This window comes from Rousettus aegyptiacus, unplaced genomic scaffold (genome assembly GCF_014176215.1).
Source record: "Rousettus aegyptiacus isolate mRouAeg1 unplaced genomic scaffold, mRouAeg1.p scaffold_m13_p_14, whole genome shotgun sequence".
Lineage (NCBI taxonomy): Eukaryota > Metazoa > Chordata > Mammalia > Chiroptera > Pteropodidae > Rousettus > Rousettus aegyptiacus.
In genome coordinates this window covers 57,237,144-57,259,303 of record NW_023416289.1, presented here as the reverse complement: position 1 = coordinate 57,259,303, position 22,160 = coordinate 57,237,144, and the positions used below count along the sequence as shown (strand labels likewise).

At 43.4% G+C, this 22,160-nt stretch overlaps 1 long non-coding RNA gene across 8 annotated transcripts in view; it reads left to right on the top strand.

Moving 5' to 3' along the window:
* Nucleotides 1-8,313, top strand: part of LOC107509364 — a 40,836-nt gene extending 32,523 nt beyond the window's left edge. For 2 of the 8 annotated variants that reach the window (XR_004954353.1, XR_001596516.2), the window contains exons 2-4: nucleotides 595-1,064; nucleotides 2,368-2,425; nucleotides 5,149-8,312. This is a non-coding gene — a long non-coding RNA (uncharacterized LOC107509364). Of the gene's footprint in view, nucleotides 1-594; nucleotides 1,065-2,367; nucleotides 2,786-5,148 lie in introns of those variants that run through there. The other 6 variants (XR_004954351.1, XR_001596517.2, XR_004954352.1 and 3 more) reach the window with 6 other exon arrangements.
* Nucleotides 8,314-22,160: the final 13,847 nt, after the last annotated feature.

Here is a 22,160-nt window from a genome sequence, read left to right as displayed (position 1 = left end):
CTTATCTTGACTAGATAAAATGACAGGTAGCTATCTGAAGCAACAGGGATGTTTGAATGTCTTTTCTGTGGATGAGAATTTGATACTATATGTACGATTTTATACTAAAAAAATCTAATTACCAATTTAAGGAAGCAAACCTTACGAGGGAAAAATCTTAGATGGAAGGACTTTGTCCAGAGTGACTTGAGAATTTTCTTGTGGACTGTGATCTAGACCAATAGTTTTTAACTTTGTGTGTGTGTGTGTGTGTGTGTGTGTGTGAGAACATATTTGAAATATTAATGGCATTTATGGTCTCTCTTTCTCCAGAAGAAAAAAAAACCATATCTATTAATATCATACGACATTTTTGTGGCATATCTATTTACTTTTATGTGGGGGACCTTGGAAATCTATTAGGTACACTGCCGGCTTGAGGATTTAAATTAAGTTTCCCTTTTCTGTTTTTGCTTGCAAAGAGAAGGTTTGCGAAGTAAGTCAGCATGAGGAATAATTCGGCGTCAGGGTTTTCTTTAATTTGACAACACGTTATTTTGCCTGCCTGTATTCCGATGCCCGGCTAACGAGTGCCTTTTGGGTTTTCCGTTTTAGGATTAAAAAAAACCAAAAAACAAACAAAAAACAACGCACGCCATACGACACCGAGGACCACAGGCTGTGGCTGGCAGCGTGACCGACTCCATGACAAAGGGGACCATCAGCTGTGCTGCTAAGTTTGCGACTAGAACCTCGCTTTCTTCCTGGAAGTGTTTTCATCATCAAGAAGAAGAAAATGACTTGTACTATGTCTGGGTTTTTTTCTTGTTTGTTTTTTTGTTTTTTGTTTTTTTTCTGAAATTGAAAGTATTTTCAGGCACAGATCCCAAAAGACTGGGTGCGTGTTCTCTGTCTCCCACTCCGGATGGTCCCCCAAGACGACGGGAGTGTCACGTGCAGAAGTCGCAGGTCTGTCTCCTGCAGACCTTGCCCCGGGCAGTGGTCTCCCCACACATGACTGCACAGTGACAGCGTGGGCCACCGTGCGTCTGGCCAATCACGCGACGCTCTGCCGTGGGGTGGCGGTGAGTGGGGGTCAGGGGGAGAATTCCTTCCTCGCCCCAGCTGGTGAACAGTTATGCCCCGGAGCCCAAGGCGGACGAGCCGTGTCACTTTTTAACCTAGTTAGAGCTACTGCCAATATTATTCCTATTCATACAAATGTCTAATCCTTTCTCGAATCTCGCTTAGACCGTTTGGCCTCGATAACACCCCGAGGCACTGAATTCCACAGGTAGCTCGCACGCCGTTTGAGAAAGTCCTCCATTCTCTTCATTTTCAATTTGTTACCTTTTAATATCACAAGGCGGCCATTAGTTCTGGCAGGAGGTGGCACGGGCATTTCCAATTGAGCTTTTGATTCTCCTGAATATTTTCTCTGCCATTATTATTATACTCCATCTGTTTCACATGCTTTTCTGTTTTGGCATTTATAACCTCGCCCAGGTGAGACGGTTCATGCAAAACACGGAGAAGGCACTGGAAACAAGGTTCAAGCAAGGGTCCTCGTTCTGTAGGACCTAATTTTCTAGAGCAGAAAGACGAGGAATAGAAGAGTGACTAATGTGGAATGGCATGGTTTCAGGTGGCCTTAAGAAACATAGGGAAATTAGACAAGAGTGGCTGCAAAAAGGTGGCAGAGTTCGGACTGCATGGCCAGGGAGTGGCCCTCCGAAAAGGTGACAGTTGAGATTGGCCATCCAGGGGTCATCTGCACAAAGTCCCCATGAAGGTGGCTCCAGCACTTGTGATAGCCTGCAGCGCTAGTCCAAACGCCATTGTTATTTGCCGAGTGAATGAATGGACCCAGGTTGAGAAGGGAAATCTCAGTCACAGGAATCGTGGAGTCAGTTAGGCAGAGAGCCGGGGCGAACGTTTCTCGAATGCCTAGGTTCTCTCGAACTCTGCCAACTGTCTGGGACTGAGATAAAAAAAAAAAAAACGGGGAATTTAGTCAGTTACACTCAGCTTCAAGACTTGCCTGTGTCCCCAGCTGTAGGACTTTGAGCAAGTCGCCTCATTCCTCGGCCAAACCAAAAGTTCCTTCTTTCATGGGGGCCGGAGGGTTGGAGGTACGGTCATGTAGCTATGTGGCAGTTTTTCCTAAACTGCCGAAAGGTGCAGAAACGTTGGTGAGTTTTGTGGAAATCAGGTCTCAGCGTTCAGCTTCCTCTTTCATACTTTCCCTTCTCCTTCCTGACTTTCTCCATTCCCTACTGCCTCTGTCTCAAGCTCATCACTGGTATCTGTGGTGCTTTCAACCCCTGCGGTGGCTTGAGCAGAGGGATGTGCCTCAATGAAATTTTTGTCTCTCTTTTTTTTTTTTAGGATTTTAACGGTGGGATCCATGGAGCTGTTGCTTGTTGAAATGGCGGGATCCACAAAGGTGAATTTCCAATGTGATCGTTTGCTTTTCTTCTGTTTGCTGCTAACATTATGGGGTCAGGTAAACCAAACTTCTATGTATAAGACAGAGGGACTGCCTGGATTCTGGGGTGACCTTCCCCCCCAGACATGGAGGCTGGTTGGAATGATCTGATCACCTGCCTGGAACTTCCGTGTGTCCCCCGGTGCGATCAGCAGATACCATAATTCCTCTTTTTGTTGTTTTTTTTCTAATTGCCCCTTAATTTACTTTTTTTTTTTTTTTTTCCCCGTGCAGGCAATTTGAAGTAGAAGCATGTGCGGCTCTGCATAATAATGTATTAGAAAGGCATTTCAAGGAATAAATTATTAGAATTGTTTACATGCATGGTTCAAATTTACTGGCAAATGGCTCAGGCCTCGGCTTTACGATGGAGCTGCCAGCCGGGCTCCTTCTGGAGAAAATTGAAACAGGAGAAGTTTCGTTTTCTCATCCCTCCCAGCGCTTCCTTTGTCTCGCTTCTCTCCTTTCGGCACCCCCCTTTCCTTCCCCGCCTCCCCCCCACCCCTTGCACATTCATACGAAGGCATTTCTGGGTCCCCTACCTCCCCAAACTGGCCCCTGATGACAGTGACTTGTGCAAAGAAATAAATCTTCGATGGTATAATTTTAGACCCTGTGGCAACTGGGAAGGAAGCTATTCTGGGCTGTGGGCTTTCTCCTTGACCTGAGATGATACCGCTCGGCCTGGCGCCGGTGCCAGCTGCCCGCGTGGTCCTCACGGCCCCGTGGCTGCCATCCCGGGGCGCCACCCTCCACCGCTCCGCCGAGCAGGCCTGCGCATCTGTGCCCGGCCACGAACCTGTCAGGGTGCGCCCACCTGGGGTGCCACAGGCGGCATTCTGAGGCGGAGGCTCAGGCGACTCCCGAGGGACGGCACAGATGGGGACAGGTTCTGGTCTAGAGTTTGCCTGTCCCTCATCTGCTGCTCGGTGACCGTTCCACACAACACGCCCTCTCTGACCACGGCCAGCCAGGCGGGTCTCCGGGCACCCCTCATCTAAGGCCCCACTGGGGGCTGCAGATCCCCTGGACCACCCTGCTTTCTGCCTGACGCAGCTGCCGCCTGCAGACCCCCTGGACTGTTGGGACTCAGATGGGTGGGACGGCTACGGGATCCGAAGGTGACTGACATAGCGGTACTGTCCAGATGAGAGCGACATTACAGCCAAGGTCGTCACCGGGGAGAGTAGCCCGTTCTTAGTTCTTACAACCTGAAAAGTACACGTGAGACTCAAAGATCATTCAGGAGGGAGGGGCAAAGTCAGTAAAGAACGGGAAAAGGAGAACCATTTAAAAACGATTTGCGTGTCTTATTTTTTAATGCCAAGAAAGGGGAGACTAAGGCCTTTTATAGGGATGCAGAGAGCCCTGGCTACCTGGATGATACGTCTGTCTGTCTGTCTGTCTTCTGCAACCTGTCAGGGCGCTAAAATGAAGGGGGAGAATTCTGCCTGCGCTGGCAGAAATAGAGAGAGAGAGAGAGAGAGAGAGAGAGAGAGAGAGAGAGAGAGAGAGAGAAGACTGGGGAGGAGGTCCCGACCATGGAACAAAAAATAATGGAAGGTAATAAGCAGAGGAAGACAATCAAGACACAAAGTTGCCTTCCTTTATCCCCTGTTGAATTTAAGGCCCCGCCAAGGCACATACTCCAGTCACTAGGTCCGCCGGTCACTAAGGTCAGCTCGGATTCGAGGGGACAGCACGTAGACCCCTCCCTTGGACCCGAGGAGCGTGAAAAGCCTTGCGGACGTGACCGAAAACTGCTACCGTGTGCGATCGTGAGGTCGGCCGCTCCCTGCCCCGCCCGGTCTCCAAGAGCTTCCTGTCTAGTCTGAGCTAGAAGTGAATTAAGTAATCAACGAAAAGCAGCGAAATATCTAGTCTTCAGGAGAGCACGGTGGAGAGGGACACGAGATGAACACGCAGAGGCCACCTGCCATTCGGGGGGACGCTGGAGGCACTCGGGGGTGGCTGTCGTGTTCACGCCCAAATGTTTGCCGTCAGTATCTGATCTTCCTGTTCCCTGTCTCCTCTCTCCCCTGCCCTGCCCTGGTCCTATTGACTGTCTTTTCTCTCAGTTACGTTAGTCTCTGATGCTCCTAAAATTCTCTCCATCTCTGTCTCCGTTGGGGCCGTCGCCTCATCCTTCCTGTGGCCGAAGAAGACTCATCTGCCACTCTCCTCGCTAGCCTCTTTGCCAGTCCGTCGCCATTTTTCGGACCAGTGAATTCTCCCTGCCTTTCCTTGTCCCGATCCTCACCCGACTGCTTGAAATACGTGGTTTCGTTTGCTTTAAAAAAACAATTTTTTTTTTATGCGTCTCTTGACATCTAAAACCGTATCTTCTATTCCGTGTGGCTCCTGGCTTTCTTCTCCGTTCTGACTTGTCTGACCTGCCACTCACCCAGCTCAGTGTCACAGGGCAAAGGGCCCTGGTGCACCCGAGGCCCCAGCATCTCCATGAGATACAGCTCGGACATCCTCCTGGATGCCCAAGGCCTCGCTTGGTGGTGTTCGCTGTTTAGCTGCTAATCTTTTATCTGAGATTTAATCTTTAATCTGAGGTTTTCCTATTTCCCATCAGCACTAAAGACACATTTCCTCTTCCTCGGGACCTTTAAGTCTTCAAATATACCCATTCTAGACATTCATTTTCTTCTTCTTTTTTTTTTAATCCTCAGGTAGGTTGGGCTCCTTCCCTGCCTTAGAATCGGCTGTTGGAGGACGCGAGCCTCTGGCTCCAGCTAACTGGACCACGGGTGGCCGTCACGCGCCAGCTAAGTCACTACCCGCTCTTTCCTTAGGATTCGATCCGATGGGATCGGGACCTGGAGCTACCATATCACGTGTCAGCCTCAGGACTTCAGGTTTTGTCCTGTAAGAACTGGATCTGGTGATTCATCTGAGAACAGCTGGAAGAGCTTCTGCCGACAGGGCCTCGCTTGGCTCAATGGCAGCACCTTGAGAAACATGCTACGGGCAGGATCTCATTAAATCCTCTCACCCGGCCCACGAGACATGCACTTAAAGCATCTTCACTTTACAGACAAGAACATGCAGGTAGGAGGAGGCTTGGGTCAGCGATGTCCTCAAGGCTGCACCCAGTCAACGGCAAAGCGGGAAGACGTCACCAGGCCTTGCAACTTCGTCACTGGGACGCTTCGCTCTCCAGGTGGCCTCGGGGATTCTGACTGAGCCGCCACCTGCAGCAAAGCCAGGGCTGCCCCAGGGTGGCTGTGGGGAGACCACGGAGCAGCCAGGCCAGAGGGCGGACGGCCTTCTCCAGGACAGCGTGGTGCGGTGCAGAGAACGGGATGCATGGGGGACCCCGAGAAGGACCTGCCAGCTGTGGGAATTCCCTCCTTCTCCCGTGAATTCTCAGAGCACTTTGTGCGTCTTTTCCAGGGCTTGCTTTAGCCGTGTCCCCAAACAGCTGCGTACATCTCATCGCATCTCATATATTTTAAGTTTCTAAAGGGCAGGAGGAGGCATGCTGTATTTGCCACACGCATGCACACACACACGCACACGCATGCACACACAAAAATATATTTTGCATCGCTGAGCACGGCGCTTTCGTAAACGAACGAATTCCATGATACCTTTTTCCCCGCTCTCCCTTCTCCCGACGCATGCGTTTGAGAACCTCGTGGCAAGCCACGCGCTTTTGCTTTCAAAACGGGAAAATCGTTTCTTACGCGATCCACTTCAACCGTGTGAAGATATGCGGAAAAGCGAGATGGGGAAGTTGTTTCGTGGGCGGTAAACCCTTCCAGAGTCAATGTCACATTTATTGCTGTGAAATATTTTTCTCTCTCTGTCCGACATCTGGTTCCCATTACGCACAGGGTACTTGACTTTACCAGCCATTTCGCATACCAAGCAGCGAGCTTGCGACACCCTTACCAGCACCCACCATGTGAGTTTGGATCCACGTGGCGGTTACACACGACCCGCCCACCGCCCACCCACCCACTGTCCACGTTACTTGGTCCATCTTTACCTTAATGACCAAATTGCCTGCATGTGACAAAGGAACTTCCAAACAGAGCAGTCTTTGCTTTTTATATATCACTGTCTGGTCCGACTACCTATAATCGGACCGAAGCCAACGAAGCATCTAAATCCGAAGTCTGTCTTTCCCACTAACGTTGGCCCAGAAATGAGAAACACAACGTGGAATGTTTGCTAATGAGTCATGAGTTTCATCATAATTGCTTCCACATTCGGGGGAGCTTCCTTAAACCATCTAATCTTGACGTATCCTACCCAAATCCCATGCGTTGTAAATGATTTTGTTTTATTTCTCAGGTTCCTGTTAAGGGCTTATTTTATGGTTCGTTTCATTTTCTTAAGGAAAACCACACACGTGTGCACACGCACGTGTGTGCACACACGCACACACATCGTCGGGGCCTTGGGCTCCATCTGTGTGTGTGTATGTGTGTGTGAGTGTGTGTGTTTTTAATAAAATAATTAAGAAACCAAAAGGAGCCCTCGTCATTTGGTCTGGAAATAAAAATAAACACCTTTAGGAAGAAAGTTGAACCATGGTGTATTCTAGAGTCCCGATGTACGTCTCTGAGGATAAACGTGGAACGGAGTGGCGAGCAGACATCTGTCCCCATTCCGGACCAAAGACTCTCTCCCTGAATGGATGGACACAGTGGCACTCAGTGCAGTCATAATGGAAAATTAAGGACGACTTTTAAAAACTGCTCACATTTTAAAGCGATCTGTTAGGCATTCCACGACTTCAGCACTTAAAGTGACTGATCCTAATTGTGCGATTTGGCCCACGGCAAGCATTCAACAGCACCAAATCTTGCGAATATTTGATCTCTTTTGGGATATTTTAAAGTGAATTTTCTTTGGAAGAAAGCTTTGTCTACCACACAAAAGGTGGTGTGAAAGAAATCTCTAGGTTCTGATAGAACCGGATGTAATTATAGTTTCTTTTTTTTTTTTGATTCATGAATCGATAAGCTAAATATTGAAAAAAAAAAAACCACCTTGCATATTTCCTCCCTTTCCTTTATTAAGTGAAACTCTGTCTTGATGGCTCGTGGATGTCTTCTTGAAGAAGTATAGATGGATGTCCCCGTCTAATGAGCTTTCCTTCTAATCGGGAGGCATTTTTTTCTTGCATCTGGTTATCATACCGTGTTCTTTGCTATGTTTTCTGGACAAGCCCATGCACTGCGGTGCCGTTCCTTGAGCTAAACTTAATTTAAACAGGTTTAAATTAAAACGAAACTACAGGGACTTCGGAGCAGGTGTGCTTCTTACATGTACCTACTAACGGCTGAGCAGTTTTCAGAAAAAAAGAGGAAGACTGTGGGGAATGTCACGCTTTTTTTTTTTTTTTGGAATTTGACCTTCTGTTTGTAAAATCTGCAGGCTCTTTCATAATTGTCATCATCTGGATTACAGAAAGCTTATTCATGGAGCAGGACTGGAAACGGCAGATTTTTATATTGAGGGAGTTGAACTATTATGTTTAAGCGGTTAAGATAAATTGAGATTTTAGCTAAATCTACACATATATGGATTTCTTGGTGGTGGTTTTCAGATCTCCCAATAGTAAAAAAATTGCCCACTATGCTTCATATTTTTGATGTAATGACCCACATCGTAACCCGTGTAACTGACAGTGGGCTCTCGAACGCGTAACCTAAAATCTCGATTGGATTTCGTTAATCAATGTTACCATAAAAAAACACTTAATTAATAATAATAATAATAAATCTCCAGTAACACTTTTGGAGTGTAAACACCAACCTTATTTATTTAAAACATCTCTTTCTAAAATTGACTTTTTTTTTTTTTAAATTGAAGGACAATGATTAAAGTATTTTTTTTTTTTTTTAAGAGAAGAAATTTAAAGGTGCTCTGGCCTCTTGTGAGCTGTTCACTATCAGTACTCTATAGCTCGTGATTGCTTTCTCTCCTCCAAAACCTGGCATCTGCAGAGGGGAGCAGAGATCTTCTTATCGACCTGAATTAGGACGAACAGGAAAGGGAGGTGAGATTATAGACCTCAGCGCTTTGTTTAAGGGACGATCACGTGGAGGAGATGCTTGAATCAGGCACAAATGATGCATGACCCTCCCCTGCCAGCGTATTTTAGACGCCGGCCTGGTCAGACCAAGAGGGCGTTATCCTTCCTGTCTGCTAGTGTGGTGTGCGATAGCATCGTTTAACCATTACTTGTTTTTCCTTCTAGGGAAATACTGCGAAATATATTCGAAAATAAAAATGGATGAATGTGAAAACGAAAAATTATAGAGATGTATTTAAATAGAAGGACAGAAATAATTTTGTTTTTCAATCAGAATAGTCTATTTCGAAAGAGCTGTAAGACTCATGAGAAGTTGTAAAAATAATTCGGAGAGATTCCTACTCCCTTCACTCGGTTTCCAACCCAAAATGAACATCTCACAGCATGTTGAGAAATAGGTTTAGGACTGTTAACCTGATAGGCTTTATTTGGACTTGAGCCGTTTGTCGTGTAATCTGTTTTCGGGTATTTAGTGATCTGTAGAGATGCACTGGCCATCAGTGTTAAGGGTGGATGTCTCCTCGATGCATGTCGATGGCATGTAAGATTCTCAGATGATCTTATTTTATTCGAGACTGAAGAGGAGGTGGATTGGTCACATTAGTAAAGATCCTTTATGTTAATCGCTTTATCCATACATAAATTAACGAAAATATCAATCGGTCCCATATCAAGTGCCAACCAGAGATCCAAAGATGGCGACATTGACTCTGCTGTCAGGGAAGTCACAGAAGGAGCTAGAAAACTATTGACGATTGCGACAGAGTGTTGTGTGCCGTGCGCACGTGAAACAAACCAACATCTAAGCTCCTGCAAGCGCCAGGCGCTGTACCAGGCATCTGAGGGCTCCTGGGGCTGTGGGGTTCAGAGAGAGTAGGTCCTGTCCAGGTCTGCAGGTGCAGGAGAGTGCTCCCGTTCTGTGGCTACCTCCCCAGTCCAAGCACGTGTTTGTGATCCAACACGGATGTTTATCTTTCAAATTAGGCAGGTAGGTAGGTAACATTGTACTGTGAATTCCATTACTTCCTTTGCAGGATTTTATCAAGGCGTGTGTGTGTGTGTGTGTGTGTGTGTGTGTGTGTGTGTGTGTGTGTGTTTACACTCACATGTCAATCTTGCCCAGGTATAAAGATCACAAGACTTGTTTATGGCAAGAACTGTGACATTCCGAAGAGCTGCTGAGTGTGTAGCTAGTAAAAAGGCAGTGTGGCCGGCCCGCAGGACTTCACCTTTTGGAGCCAAAGGCCCAGGGACAAGGTTCTATCTTGCGTTTACGGGATCGTGACTTTGGGCAAGTCCCTTCACCTCTCAGAACCTCAATCTCGTCCCTCTAACTTTAGGCCGATTATAAAATTATTTGCCTCATTAATCTCACGAACTTATTTATACGATGTGATTCGTATAAAGGAACTTCGAAAATGATGAAGCAGTGTGTAAATATGAGGCATTAATGGTATAGAATAAATGGACTCTTAAAAAAATGTGACAAGGAAGTACTGTAAGTGTGGAGGAGACCTCCCCAGGCTCGATGTCACTTGAAAGTTTACAATAGCGTATTTCAAATATGGCAGCGATGTAAGAGCCAGACATTCAAACATTTCTAAGAGCAATGAAAATTTACATTTATTATGTTGCAGGTTTCTAATTTACACGGTGGTTCAATATTGTAAAAATTAAGGGGGAAGTCGGCCCCCGAATGAAGGCTGCTAAAAACTTCTGATTTTTTAGTAAGAAAGGTATCAAGTGAATTTCCCTGAACTATTTCTGGGTAGCTCATTTTGCATTATTTTTGGAAATAATGTAACGTGAGAATCACTTTCCAGAATATAGTAATAAACTTTCCCTGAGGTTTTATTTAACCAGGAAATGGCTAGAGTAACTGGGAAGAAACACAAACATGTTTTATATGTAACAAAAGACTATCTTACACATTAATTTAAAAATATAACAAATCTAAAAATGTATATCCAATTCGGATTAAAAAGTCAGAGAGATCGTTTTGGTATAAAGGTGACCTTCTAGGAACTCAAATAGGGTTTACATTAAAGAGGGGAGGGATGAATTAATTTAGACACATTTATTTGGTGGGCGGTACGAACTGAGTTATTGATGAATGGAAGGAAATTTAAATATGGAATTGGCGTAATAATTAACATCTCGGGAAGTAGCCCACTGTAAACCATTGTAGACCAAGAAAGATTTTTTTTTCTTTTTCCTTCTTCTCTATTTCTATTTTGCCAGTTGGGACACTTCTCTCCTCTCCACCCTTTTACTCTTAAGACTCTCATAAATAAAACAAATATTAAAATATTGCCTAAGAAGAAAGCCAGTGATTGGGAGATGAGCCAACCTGGCTGGTCCACACCTCTGTCAGCGAGCGTATGGAGGAAGTGAACGAATGTCTCCTGTCGACTTATGAGATCAAAGTTTTGGATCTTGAAAAGATAAGATTTGGGGGGGGGGGGTGGCTGGCGGGCTCTCCGACCCACTTAAAGATGGCTGTGTCATACACTGTGAAGGCTAGCCTCAGCCACCCGAGACTGGAGACTGAATCGGGGTCCCACAACTAATAGGGGTGATGAAGAACGTGTCATGGTCAGCTGGGGTCTTACTGGGCACAGAGTCACCACAGGACTTCACCAATCCTGAGTGCTGCTGCTAGTCAGACTTTGTCACCTCATCCACCCCAGAGCAGCCCAGCAGCTGGATGGCTCTTGAAAGTCACAATCCTGCTCTCTCTGCTTCCCGAGAAATCTGTTGTTATTTATCTATTTTTTTCCTCCTCTGTAGCAGAACCCTTTGCCCGGAAGTTAACCTGCAGCGAGGGGTTGTTCAACTCACGGCTCAGAACAGAACGCACACACTGCATCTTTAAGAAATAGTTTCCTTGTGAATCAGTAAACGTACCAGACAAAGCGGCCATTATTTATGCATTCCTGCAGACCCGGCAAGGTGAAAATAATAGAATAAACATCATATACTTCATTATGATATCGGTTTACACTTCCAGGGTACACAAAAAGATGCCATTTCATCAAGCTAATTGCCTGAAAGTAAAAGAGAGAGAACTTTAGCTATTAGTCTATTATGGGGCTTTTTTCTTAATCACATGGGGGGGGGGTGGGGATGTGTATTCTAATTTACAATTGAACTACGGATCAGAGCAATCAGTCTTGGGTAGCACTTTTACAGTGTAATTGCTGCAACCTAACATAAAAAAAAATGAGGAAGAGGAAGAGGAAGAAGAGGCGGAAGAGGAGGGGGGAGGAGGAGGAGGAGGCCTAAGCCGAGCTTCGAGCTTCTTCTTCGGTGGTTTGAACTGGAGCTATTTCCAGGCCCCAGTTCCGGCCGGGAGAGAGAGAAGAATCCCCGCGCACATGAATATGCAATGAAGGCTCATTAGCGGCCCAGTGTTGCCATGACGAATGGCATTATCCCCGGCCTGGTGCTGCCTAAACATGAATTTTATAACGACCCATTTATCATGACTTGTCATGGGCTTCTGTACCGTACTTTCTTCCAACTCACACACCTTGCCCTGTTACGACGGTAGAAATCTTTCCTTTTATTATTACGGTTTCCTTTTGTATTGATTTCCGGCTCTTCAAAGCAAGCGTTCAAAGACAGCAACATGCTAACGAGCGATGTGTGACTTCGAAAAGTTGAAGAACTAAAACTCGATTATTCATCCCATCTTCTACAGTCATAGAAAAAAGTCAGACTCGACTTTTAAAGAAATTTCTTAATGTGAGTGCTTTTTTACTGTAGCATTCCCACATTGCAGGTTTTTAAAGAAAATTTAATGTTAACTAGGTTGCCTTCCTTTCATTCATTTAATTTCTTTTTACTTTTTTTATACTTCAAGAAACTTCCAATAGCTTAAAAGTAGAACTCACAAGTTTTGAGTTATTTTTCCCCCTGAATCTTGGAGTCATGACAAAAAAGTATAAGATTAAAATGCTTGGAAGATTTTTAGTGTTAGTCTTTTATAAGTACGTGAGTTGATTTCTCCCTAGAAACTCTGTTATATTTTGGAAGGAAGGTTAGCTTGTTTTTTGATGACAACTTCCCAGGATGGACATTTTACTAATAATAGAACAAACAAACAAATAAACAAACAAGAAAGAAATCTCCCTTGATAGAAACCATACGGTCTGTTTGAATATTTAGCAGTTAAAAAATCATTATATGCAAAGGCTTGGGTCTTTGACAGTTGGCCAGGAGAGTGTGTGAGTCCATCCAAGTCAAGTCTACCAGTCGGCCGGGAATACAGGTCTCGATTGGCAGAGGTGCCCAGTGGAATAGAGACCCCCCATCCTTGGGCTCTTTGATTGGTGTATTTTTTTTTTTCCATCACCACTTCAGGTTGTACCTCAGCTTTCTTGCACAGTCTCTGGCATATGTCATGCATCTGGTCCAGCCCATTTATGACCCACACCCTTCAATTCGCAGTTGGACTTAACCAAATGTAGCTGTCAACCATGATGGAATTTGCTTCCACTCCTGGGACTCTTTGTCTGCATTTAAATTAATAATACCCTTAATGATAAGAATATATATATATATAATATACATTATATATATATGTGTTATGTATGTGTGTGTATATATGTATATATGTATATATATACATATATACATATATGTATATATATACATATATATATATGTATAGCTGATGTGTAGCTTTCAAAATTAGTTTCCTTAAGATGATTGGTCTATTTAGTTACCAAGAAAAGAGGATCTCTAAGGTGATCTCTCCAGTCAGGTAGGTTACAAGTAGGAAGGGTAAAGGGGTGAAGGGGGTCGCCCGGTATCATTTTGCACACCCTAGGATGTAGTCAGTCATTCCTGCATGTAATTTGTAAATAGCCAATAGTTGACCAGATCTCTAATGCCCTCCTAGATTCCATATTAATGCTAATGATACTTTTACATAGTAATATTTACATATTAATAATGCTTACAATTATCGATAAAATATTTTCTGTATTAAGGGTGATTTTCTATCTTTGTCATTCCAAAAGTTCTTACCTCAGACTGTCAGGCTAACTAGGGGTACAATTATTACGACAATTTTAAAGAAGAGGAAATCAAGGCTCAGAGCTTAAGTGACTAGGTCAAGGTCACACAGGTAGAAAATGCAAGTGCAGGGCTTCCACATCAAGTCTTTAAATCCTCAGGTCAATGCTTGTATATACACAAGTCACCAGAGGAGAAATTGTCCCTAAAAGGTCAAGTCACCTCTTTTGGGATTTAGTAATAAGTGGTCAAGTTGGGAAAGGGAACCATTCGAAAGATGGCCTCCGTTTATACTCGAGAGCCTGTTATTCTCCTAAACTACTTACTAGAATTGAAATTAGCGCGTGCGGGTCAATTAAAATTAAGTTGCCATTGCAGCCGCTTAAGTTGAATTATTGTTCACGATTTAAAAACGCAGATACGAAGTGTTTTTCGACATCGTGCTGTGGGCACCATTCTGGTTGGTGTTTTCGGGTTATGCATACACTGGGCATTATATTTTTTGTTTCTGCAAAAAAAAAAAATTTTGTGTTTTCTCCGGTGCATGAATTAAACAGGATTTTTCGAGATAATTTGGTGAAGAAGGGATTCAAATATTGGCGAATGATGTTAAAAAACACTGTGATTACGGCAGAACAGATTAAGACTGTATCTATATGACACCAAACATCTGGACGGAAATGGAAGAAATTAGTAGAAATCCTTGATGTTTTGTTTACTTGACACCATACATCTGGATCTTTAAAAACATCTGGGTTTTTGAGCGTTTCTCTTCCAGGTTTTATCTGGGCATTTGGCATCAGGTACAGAAAGGTAGAGGAAAACTTTAATATCATTATCGCTGAATTAGATAAAATTATTGTATTCAGTTAATCTGCAAATATTAACTAATTATTCTATTGAACGTAACATTTAATGAATTAAATTCTCCACCAGGCAAATAAATACGGAAAGAAAGATGTAATTAGGTGATTTCGGAAGAAAACTGGGCTCCAAGCATATTTAAATTTGGTCATAGTTGATTGACAGCCATTTCCTTGGGCAAAAATCTTTTTTAGGTCCTCACACAACAATTTTTCTCTCCCGGGGAGCAGTTTTTCCATGTGTTACAAAGATCCGTTAATTTACAACGTGTTTTGACAATAGTAAAATTTCGTAAACAGTAACATGTGAGATACATCTAATAATAGATTTTTTTTTTTTTTTTGCCAAATGAATTATGCGGCCTGAGAAAGTCAGTAAAAACCCAGTGTCTAAATAGCTTTCTGAGGCGCCTGAGGCTGAACCCCCAAAATGAATCAACCAAAACGAGACTTCAAAGAGGTCACTGCCCCGAAAAGCACCTTATGTGACTGACATTTTTTTGTGATCTCATCTACAAAAAGTTGTCATAATTATTGAACATTTCCTCTGTAGCTTATTCTCAATCCAATCAGTTATAATGAAAATAGCCTGCTTGCTTTTTATATTCTCAAGTTTTCGAAATGATTAGTGCTTCCTTGAGATATCCCATTAATTGGACACACAACCCAGATGAAAAGCCGAAACCCAAGAGTACGTAAAAAACAGAAGGTTGTTGCAATTTAAGTGCCTTCAAAAGATCTAATTTGATTTTTAAAAGCAATTCTGCAGATGTGAAAATTAAAGGCAGGCAGAAACAAGATACGGTTTAATGAATGTGTAGGTTAAGAAACATTTAGAGGTTTCAGTAGCCTTACTCTGATTTTTTTAAAAAAATATTTAGCTCTTAGGTTAGAAAGATTGGGCCCACAACACTATAGGAATTGTCAAATTTTTATGGTTTGCTATTTCCTTATCAAATCACCCCGTTTTTCTTACCCAACATATTTCTGAAGCAACTTGGTATATCTCTCTGCAGGTTTTCAATCCCAGGACCTGTCAATCGGCTTTCTAATAAAAGAGAAGGGTCTCGCTCTTGGTTCGTCTTAGTCGCTTCATCAATGAGCTTAACCCCTCCCATCATGAGAGAATTGTACGTTATTCCCACTTAAGAAAAAAGAAAAAACAAAAAAACTTGTACTAGCTCTAATGACATCTTCAGTCATTAACGAGTTAATAAAAATCTCAAAGTCATCTGGGACTCGATAAAGAGGAAGAAAGAAAAGTATTGTACTGCAATGACAAGCCCCCTCGCTGCCCTCCGAGATGTCATGGGTCAGTCATGTTAAGAATGTGTGCGTCCAATGACCTGCTGATTTTTATCAGCCAGCCCTCCAGCAGAAACTGACAAGGGCCAGTTTGGGAGTCACGATGAATCAACAATGACTTTTTGGATTGTTGGGGGCTGTGCCACAGAGTGAGGGGTTTATATATACTAAAACATGATGACATTAGCAATCAATAGAGCAATTACCGGACAAGTTATTGGACGAGGCCTTCGCCGGGCTTCTGTCTTCTTGCACTTGGAAGGGGCCTCGGGTAGGGAGGCCCCCTAAGCGCAGAGACAGGCGGGGGCGGGGTTCGAGACACAAGGCCCTGATCTGAAAGGCAATCACTGCTTCTCTGGCTGAAGCAGTCCAGGCCTGGATGCTCCCAATCACTTGGGAGAGTTAATTAAAAATACAGATTCCTGAGTCTCTCTGCCAAAGAGTCCATCTCAGGTGTCGGGGGTGAGGCTGTGGCTTGGTGTTTGTACCAAACACTCTGGGTCACTTTGACAGGGTAGGTTTGGGAGCTGTAATTCCCTGAGTACGGTCCCAGAAAAGCGGCGGTCAGCACCACCTGGGAGCTTGTTAGACATGCAAATTCTCAGGTCCCATCCCCAGACCTGCCGAATCTGACACTCTGGGGGGTGTGGCTCGGGATCTGTGTTGTCACAGGGCTTCCAGGTGGTTCCGATGTCCCCGTACATCTGGGGAGCAAGGCTGGAGAGCAAAGATCCTTGCCAAGGGTTTGCAACAGGATGCTATCACCCGTCATCTCGGAACTTTCTGGTGGGTAATTTGCTACTCACACGAGCTGAGGGGCTGAAGTGTGCAAACGATTTACTTAAAAAAAAAAAAATCGAATGAGATGACAATAGTTCCAAACTAATCTTCGTAGTCACGACATTCTCATTCTCTCCCACAGAACTAGGCTTTCCTGAATGATCTCGATGCTTGAGAGACTTGGATTCTAGAAAGAGAAGAATAAGCGTGGCTTTTGTCTATTATTTCAAATAGAAAGGGAAAGTGGATTTGTTAGTGACAGTAAAAGATAAAAAAGAATCTGTAAGAAAAATCGATGTATGGGAAGCATTTATTTAGAACTGTAACTAGTATTCATCAATGCTCATAGGCTCTTGTATTGATTAATGAGATCTACTTAAAAGGAAAAATATAGTCACAGAACATGCAACTGACCCAGTTAGGACTGGCCAGGCCCAAGGAGAAGAATGGCCAAGGCCTTGCAGTGTGGTTAGGAATTTGTCTCATTCTGGTTGCAGGTCTTACTGAAAGGGCAGCTTTCAGTTTTTTTTTTTTGGAAAAAAACCACAACACTTTTTTTGAAGTTTTGCTTCACTTTCCAAAGAGTGGACAAGACTCCCAGACATGGAGTTTGAATCAGCGTTTCCCAGAGTAGGTTTCAAAGAACAATTCTAAGGTTCTAAGTCTTAATAATAACAACAACAAAAAATGTCTCGGGTCAGGTGAGAAACTCTGGGTTAAACCGCATTAAATCGGGTTGCTTGCGGTGGCGGTCACTCACTTGTGACTGACTACACACTGGGATAGTGCTGTTCATTGGATCAACAAAACCCTCTCAGAAAGAGTCATCGTGTAGAATTAGCGTTCCGAACGGTACACTTTCAGAAAGGTGGATTCAAATCTTTCGAGAGGGCGCAAGCCGGGGGGAAGAAGCTGCTTATTTTACATTTTGTATAACAAGGAACCTCTTTCTTTTGTTATAATTTGTAAAAACCTCTGTGTCTGGCGTCAACGTTAATTACGTGGTGGCTCGAAGCCAACGAGAAGGTTCACGTAATACCACCGAAGAGTAAAATAAGTGTCCAGTTGTTGATGGTCTGGTTAAGACATCCATGAATTGTTGGCATGTCTCCCAGAACAGGTACTTATTTAAAAACAAAACAAAACAGAAAAAACTGAATTTTACTAGTGAGGTTACATTGTGTTTTCGCAAGAGACTTCCATCACGACTCCTTGCATGTACCCAGAATGTCATGGAAACTTCACGTAATGATGGGAAACTCTTTCTCTCCCCACTAACAGTGATGCTTGGGTTACATCCACCTCACGGGGTTCCAGATGGCTGTGGCTGTGACAGCCTCTTGGTTCCCACACTGGTTATTCCTAAAGGTGACACGAGGTCGGGGGCATGTCCTAGGAAGGTAGGATCTGAAGGACACCCTTGGTTTTAAAACTTCTCTGGGAGTGTTTGCCAAAGCTGTGTGCTAACGCCAAATGTTAATTCTTGCTGGGGACGTGATGTCTTATAAAAGTTATGAAGGAAAATCATTTTTTTCCTGTCGAAGTAAAGGTATTTTTAAGGCCACATTAAGAAAAGGATTAGTTTCCCCAGTAACATCTGTAGGTCACATGCTTGCCTCTAAATCGCTTCTTTGCTAAAATTCCCCCGATCGTTGCATAAGAGTTGGAAGAAATTCTCACATGAAGAAGAAATAGGACTTAACTGACCTTTGAGAGATGTGTAAAGATTAAAAATAAACAAACAAAGCGACCTAAAAATAAAATAATCCCACCACTCGTGCTAATATTGTCATCTTTTCTGCGTAGTCCTGCAAGTCTACGCAAGCCTCAGCATTTAGTAGGATGCGACTGACTCTGAACTAAAAATAATAGAGCGAGCTCAACTTTGGGAGGTCTGAAAGCCCTTTTTTCCATCTCCTTTGTAAATATGTCCTTGTTGACACCACATGTGCGTCCCAGCTTTGGAGACACAGGCCGTCAGTAGGAGGGGACTCGCTCTGCACCCTACCCTGGCAAAAACCAGCAGAAGTTCTACGGAATAGAGCCTACCCACCACTCGTCTGGTCCGTTATGGAGTTGAATATTTCTCCCTTTTCTATTCCTTGAAATGTTTTGAATTAAAATAGCTTACTCAAGGTCACCGAAGGCATATGGTCCTGCTCAGAACTTTAAACAAAACATTAGTTTTTACAACCTTTTGTAATTTGGTATTGTATACAACATGATTCTATGTAGGGTTTCTGTAATCTTTTCAGTGGGTGACAGAAATATGAGAAGCAAATTTATAAGCCATTTAGTGAAGCATTTAATCAATTTCATGCATAGGAAATAACTCTGATTGCTTTCCTTTATCAATCTTTCTCTCCAGGAAAATTCTAGTCAACACGATCTCCAAATACTGGCTGTGGGGGGGAGGTGGGGGGTAGGGGGGACATGAGCTCAAACCCTTCTGAGCACTTGAAATGTCTGGGACTTCTGAAGTCTGCCTAACGGGGTCACCAGCATCTCTGAGCCTTCTGGACGCCGTTAATGGATTTCAGAGGGAAAGTGTGGGTCTAATGTTTAAAGGAAGTTTGCAAGGCCTTTTACTGCAGAGTTACTCATTAAACACCCTTTTCCCAGAGTCCACAGCCAGGCAGACTGCATTCAACTTCAGGCTCACAAAAATATGTGTATATTTTTCAAAACCCCTTTCGGTGGTTATTACTTGCAAAAACATGAAAAACCAGAACGACTTACATGAAAACTTGCTTTTGAATTAATTAAGGAGGCAAAGATATACGACCCAAATAACTAAAAATCCACCCACGTGGCCTGTTACGAGGAGAGAGATTTGAGCACTTTTTGGAATATTTGAACTGTCTTGCAGGGTTCATGCCCTGATTCTCTTTTGAATTGCTTGAAAGATTAATCCGGCTCTAGGCTACCCAGTGGGTTAATGTTTTTCTTTTCTGTCATGTGCTAGAGTCCGTCTTACAGCACTTTATCCCCCAGACCATCAAGTTCTTGTACGTGGAAGTCCTAAGGGAAAAACAGAAGGCCTTGCGATCATCGTTACCTGCTAAACTATATTAAACTTGTTCTCTCCTGTCCCCTAAAATTGGAGCTGATACGAAGGTGCTGCGGACATAGTTTCCAAGTCAGAAAACAATTCGCTTTCATTTAGTTCTGAGCCTAGAAAAAGATTTCAGTGAATAAATTCCAGGTGAGACGACATCATTCTGATTTTAAATCGTCTCCGTTCAAGGATGTCATCTCGAGGCGGATGTGATGTTTCACGTTTCGCCTTAAATACGACACAGGCAGGGATGTCCTTGCTGGCAGTTCAGTGGCATGCCATTTGATATTTATTTTGACACCTTATTAAGCTGTGAGAAACGCACAGGATTGTCTTGGTAATCTTGTATAAAATCGGTTGCTTTAAAGGCGATTAGCCAATGGGAGGTTTGCTTGTCTATTTATCTGCCTGCCTATCTATTGTCTGTCTGTCTCTCTGTCTACCTACCTACCTATCTACCTATATCTATCTATATCTATCTATCATCTATCATCCATCCATCTATCATCTATCAATCACCTATCTATCATCTATCTATGTATCATCTGTCTATCTACCTATCTGCCATCATCTATGTATCTATGTATCTACATATCTATCTATCTATCTATCTATCATCTCTCTCTCTCTCTTCTACCTATCTATCACTTATCTATCTATCATCTATTTACCTACCTACCTATCATCTAGCTATCTATCTATATCTATCTATCTATCTATCTATCTATCTATCTATCTATCTATCTATCTATCTCTATCAATCATCTATCTATCATCTATCTATATCTATCTATCTATCTATCTATCTATCTATCTATCTATCTATCTTCTACCTATCTATCGATTATCTATCTATCATCTATTTACCTACCTACCTATCATCTCTCTCTCTCTCTCTCTATCATCTATCTATCCATCCATCCATCCATCCATCCATCTATCATCTATCATCTATCTATCTATCTATCTATCTATCATCTATCTATCATCTCTCTCTCTCTCTCTCTCTCTATCATCTATCTACCTACCTATCTATCATCATCATCATCATCATCATCATCATCATCTATCTTTCTAACTATTTATCTATCTGTCTATCACTATTGAGGCATTAACTTCTGGATCAAAACTGTGCCTTACTTCTTTAAAAATGGATCATTTTAGAGGAAAGACATCTTCGATATAAAATCCAATATATCAAAAACGATTTGTTAGAACCAAAAAATTAAAAAAATTCAAAAAATTTCAAAACACTAAACAATGCCCGTACACTTACTCTCCTTAAAATAAATATTAACGTATCAGATGACAGGTCCGAAGCCCTCCTCACTGCGACCGCCAACCTCGGGCGCACTTTCTGCCTTCCTTGCTGTGACCTGTATCAGCAAAGCTGTGCAGCTTCCCGACCCCTTTCCAAACAAACGAACCTCTAAAGCAGGTATCACGTGGGACGGGTCACTGTGGGCTTGATGTTTCGCTCATCGGTGTCTCGGGGGTCTTACTTCTCAGGAGAAACAGATACACATCAGTTTTTCTAAATGCTTCGAGAGTTTCCCACGGTGTGGCTAGCCCAGAACTCACTGAGCCATTCCTGTACAATATGTGCGTAGGTTCCTTCCGGTTTTTTGTCATTATATTATACACAGCACTTCGGTGTATGCCCTGCAATACTCCCTTTACGTACTCGAATATTTCTCATATTCTCATGTGCATAATACTCATAATGCTCCCACGCTATGGATATTTTTTCTACTACGGGTCCATAAAGTGAAATTTCCAAGTGGGCATATTTTATGTTTTAATTGTCGCTGCCAGGTTTTCTAGTGAATTGAATTTTAGATGAAAGTCCTACCCGAATTTTTTCTCGACTCTACTCCAACCTACGAGCCACTTTTACTCTTTCTTAAAAAGTTGGCCCTTTGTTCTCTGAGGGGGTGGACGTCGTCCGAAGCGCCTTTCCCCTTGGAATGTTGAGAAGCGAGGGTGTGCAGTGAGGTGGCCACAAGTCAGGCGCTGGGAAGCATGACATTGAAAAACCAAAGCGATTTCGTCCTTTTGAAGCTGCGTCGATCAAGTCAGTGACGCGTTCGCATTTCGATCAGAACGCTGGCGTCCGAATTCGAACCACCGAGGTCTACAGGTCTCTACTATTTGAGAAAATAGCTTGTGACAAAGTGACGACTGCTTAGGACCGAGGGCCCAGGAAGGAGATTGTCCTGGGGACAAGTTGCCAAGAATGACTCTCCCTGTCCCCTTCACGCGGTGATTTCTGCTTGCTCTGATGATTTCTGTGGCCTCTTACACCCACGTCCTCCTTGTCATTGTGATGCTGTCTCTCTCTCCATCCAGACCGCCCTCTCTGGCTTTTCCCTATTCTGTCTCCTCCATTTTACTCCGCCTCGGCGGCCTCTCTCTCTTCCATCCATTTTCCCCAGCTCAGTATTTATGAAGCACAAATCTGGTTTTGATTTGCTCTTGCTGAAAATAATTCCCTATTATCCAGACGCTCTGTCCTGCCATTCAAAGTCCTCCATGATTTGTTTCCGAATCCTTTAAAACTCTCCTTTCTCTATCTTTTATGTAGCAAAACGAAACAGTTACACT